We start from the raw sequence: 4,564 nt of genomic DNA on the forward strand, positions 1-4,564 counted from the left end.
ACAGATGCTACATAGCAGTGACCACTAATAGGCAAGGGCTCTCATTGCGGTGAATTAACACCCACATACATTCTGAAATGGCAATGGCCTGTACATACTTTAAATACTGTAAAATTTTCTCCATTTAGGTCATTCTGTATATGTAAGATACCAGGAATATTCCAGATTCTCATACATCTTTTTCAGCATTCTTATATCTTATTTAGCTAGTTCAGGAAACTAGTCATGGTTAATCAAAAACAAAACAAACAACACACACACACTAATGTTCCACACACAAAAAACAACTCTACAGCTTTGCAAATATTGTTTTATTTTACACTTCCTCCGTTGTATTTTAAAGACATAACATAAAAATGAAGGTTTAGAAATGTTTCAAAATAAGATGACTTAAAATAATACAAAGTCTGATAACCACATAACCTACTTTAACACTACCATTTGAAAAACACTTCAAATCAAAATGCCACTCTAAGCCAAAACTTGTACAGTTTGGATTATAAAACTATGCTCACTTCCTAAATTATATTTGGATTCCTTAGTCTAGAGACCATCACTATCACAATCTCTTTACTCTTTTAAGAATTATTCAGAATCTGTAATAGGCATTTTTTACATCAATCATTTCTACTGACATTAGCATACTAAAAGCTAAAATGAAAACGTTTTAATTATTTTAGTAATTCATTTAAATCTATTATAAAACTATTATGTTAACATGATAAAGATTTTAATGAAAAAATAATTATATTTGAAAAAGAAAAACATTGAAAAAGATGGTACTTAAAGATTTTTATTACATTTATTGCATTGACATTGGTTAATAAATGTATGTTTCAAGTATACAATTCTATGATAGGTCATCTTTATTCTGCATGTGTTCACCACCCAAGTTATCTCCTTCTGTCACCACACATTTGACCCCCTCTACCTGTTTCTACTTCCCCAACTCCCCTTTCCCTCTGGTAACCACCATACTGTTGTCTGTCTATGAGTTTTTGTTTGTCTTCTTTGTTTATTGTTTTCAGTTTATATCCAACATGTAAGTGAAATCACATGGTTATTGACGTTTCCCATCTGACTTATTTCACTTAGCATGATGTTGTCAAGATCCATCCATGTTGTTGAAAATGGCAGTATTTCATCTTTTCTTATGACTGAGTAATATTCAGCTATAATATTGTATATGTACTGTAAGAACAGGAAATAATATTGAATAGGTACTTTAAGGACAGGAAAAAAGGCCTTTCTTTTATTTTGCTGTAACCTTCCACAATTTATGAGAAGCACCTTGTCATGAATACCCAAGATTGTAGCTCTTCTGATTCAAACAACAAGACAAGTTACTCTCAAGGCTACATTCTTGCATACACCTCCTCCCTGCTGGTTTACAACTCAGGGATAATTACTAAAAACTTCCCTTTCCCCTCCCCTTCAAACAAGCCTCTTTTGAATGCTTTATAACTTTTACTCTAAGCATGTTTTACAGGCTTGGGGAAAATACCGATAAGACACCTCCCTAAGACATCTGTGTGGACTGTCTCCTGAAGGATTAATGGACAATGCCCCTAATGAATGCTCAGTTTCAGCCCCCCAAAACCCCTCCCTTCCTTGACACCTAGCAACAGCAGCCAAGGCTTTAAAAGTGGGTGGAGGGGGGAGGGAAGTTTTTGTTCTTTGCTTATGTATTGATTAGCAATACAAGGGTCCTTTCCCTTTGGGGAAAGTAAAAACTACCTCTTCTTTTAGTTGTGAATTCCTTCATAGCCTGCTTCACCTGCCAAAAACCCTAACACGTACCACATTGAAAAAGGTGAAAGTTTTCCTACAAATCTCTGTCATGTCTGCCTTAATAGAAGATAGTGGATTCTCACATTTGCTTCTGTACTCAATCTTTTGTCATTTGCTGTTGTGGGTGAGTAGATAAAGAAAATTTGGCCACATCCCACATATGCATAGTTGAAAAAGAGGAGTATTTTAATAGCCTTTTCAGATAATTATGGATATTGTTCGATACCACACCAAAGCATAACAAGTAGTTTTTTAAAGGTTAGTGGCCATGTGAAACCTGAAACAATGTTATGAATGTCTCCAACTCTTACATCAAAATCCACTGGTCTCTTTCACGTTGAATGTTTTAGTCATGCAAGATGTTTATCATCAATGCATTTGGTCACTAAAAAATTAGGTCATGGAGCCCAGGTGAGGCCATCCTACTCCCAGGTGCACATGCCCTAGACCCTGCCACCCGTGCCACTTCAAGCTACTGGCCCGCCCTCCTCAGGCCTCGCCTCTACACTCGTTTCCCTCTCACCTCCCCCTCTGACCAGGGGTGACTTAAGGGACAGAGCAAGCTGAAGCCCATTTTTTCTCCCTTCTCGCAGTAGTGCCAGGCAGTCCCCCTTACGTGTTCCCACTCTGGCCCGAGATGAATGCTGAGGCAGAAGCTGAGTTCAACATGTCCTGGACACCAACTCCTACAAGGTTACGCACTATAAACAATACCCACCTAAGCAAAGTTTATTCCTACTTTGAATGCCATGGAAAGAAGACAGAAAACTCCAAAATAAGGTAGATGAGCTATGAGGAAACAGTATTTTATGGGTTGCAGTACATTCTTAATAAGTACTTAAAAGGTACAGTAGTGACCAAGGAGAAGATCCAGGAAGCCAAAGAGGCATACATAGAGCATTTCCAAGATGAAGTATTTAACGAAAAGGGGTGGAACTACATTCTGGAGAAATACCCTGGGCATCTTCCAGTAGAAGTAAAAGCTGTTCCTCAGGGCTCTGTCATTCACAGAGGAAATATGCTCTTCACAGTGGAAAAAACACAGATCAAGAGTGTAAATGGCTTATACAGTGGGTTGAGACGATTCCTGTTCACTCCTGGTATCCAATCACTGTGGCCACAAATTCTAGAGAGCTGAAGAAAATATTATAGCCAAGTATTTGTTAGAAACATCTGGTAACTTAGTTGGTCTGGAATACAAGTTGCATGTATTTTGCCTATAGAGGAGTCTCTTCCCAAGAGACTGCTGGCATGGGAGCGTCTGCTTATTTGGTTAAGTTCAGAAGAATGGATACGATAGCAGGAATTGCTTTAAAAAATGCTGTGAATGAAAGATCAAGTTCCAGGCTGTTCTCTTCCAGCAGGAGAACACAGTAGCATAACAGCCTGGGGGAAAGACCATGAAAAAGATGCTTTTGAACATATAATAACACACTTTTTTTCAGTGCCTGCATCTGTGGTCAGCAATAATTATGACATTTATAATGCTTGTGAGAAAATATGGGGTGAAGATCAACACATTTAATAGTATCAAGAAGTTCAGAGGCACCACTAATAATCAGACCTGATTCTGGAAATCCTCTGGACACTGTATTAAAGGTTTTGGATACTTTAGGCAAGAAATCCCCTATTACTAAGAACTCAAAGGGCTACAAGTTGCTGCCACCGTAACTTCAAGTTATTCAAGGGGATGGAGTAGATATTAGTACCTTACAAGAGATTGTAGAAGGCATGAAGCAAAACAAATGGAGTATTGAAAATATTGCCTTTGGTTCTGGGAAGCTTTGCTACAAAAATTAACAAGAGGTCTCTTGAATCGTTCCTTTAAGCGTAGTTATGTTGTAACGAATGGCCTTGGGGTTAATGTCTTCAAGGACCCAGTTGCTGATCCCAACAAAAGGTCCAAAAAAGGTTGATTATCCTTATAGCAAAAGGCTAATATGCACATTGTCTCCTCAACCCAGAGTTCAACCAGGGGGTGGCTGGCCGGCCAACCACCTGTGGCTCCTCCCCCTGGCCAACCCGCTGATCAGGGCAGGCCTGCCAGACCCCACTCATGCACAAATTTGTGCACCAGGCTTCTAGTCTTTATAATAATAAAAGTGTAACATGAAAATTGACCAAACGGCCGAACAGCAGAAGATCTGTCCAGACAACTTTCCAGATAACCTGCCAGATGAAGCCAGGGCTGTGAGGGCTGAGGCAGCCACTGTGGCAGCCAGGGCTGCAAAGATCTACCCTTGCATGGATTTCATGCATTGGGCCTCTAGTCTTTACATAAAACACCAGAGGGAGATTTTGTTACACTTGAGGAAGGAAAAGGAGACCTTGAGGAATATGGTCATGATCTTCTCCATACTGTCTTCAAGAAGGGAACCTGACAAAAAGATATTGATTTGATAAAGTAAGAAAAAATGCAAAGCTGAATAGTGAACTGGAAGAGCACCTCATTAGGCTTATGACTGGGCGTGTGTCCTTGCCTCTACGTGTGCGTGTACATGCACGCTGGTATACACCGGTGTGTGTGTGTATGATACATACTGTTCATTGTACAGATGTGTGGGGTTTCTTTATTTTATGATACATTACAGCCAAATTATTTGATGGTTTTTAGACATACTGTCCCCCCGCCCCCAATGTTTAGGTGATCTCAATTAGGCAATGTACTTGATCACATAAAAGTTTAATGCTAAAATAAGCTTTTTAGGGCCCTTTTCCAATAGACAGTAATTTAATCTGGTACTGATATTTTCTCAACAGAACTGAGAAACTT

The 4,564-nt window shown here is 39.1% G+C and overlaps 1 pseudogene; it reads left to right on the forward strand.

Annotated features, from left to right (window-relative positions):
• Positions 1 to 2,428: 2,428 nt before the first annotated feature.
• Positions 2,429 to 4,279, forward strand: LOC102435100 (annotated as a pseudogene).
• The last annotated feature ends 285 nt before the right edge of the window (positions 4,280 to 4,564 follow it).

Source organism: Myotis lucifugus, unplaced genomic scaffold (assembly GCF_000147115.1).
Source record: "Myotis lucifugus unplaced genomic scaffold, Myoluc2.0 scaffold_1172, whole genome shotgun sequence".
NCBI classification, from domain to species: Eukaryota; Metazoa; Chordata; class Mammalia; order Chiroptera; family Vespertilionidae; genus Myotis; species Myotis lucifugus.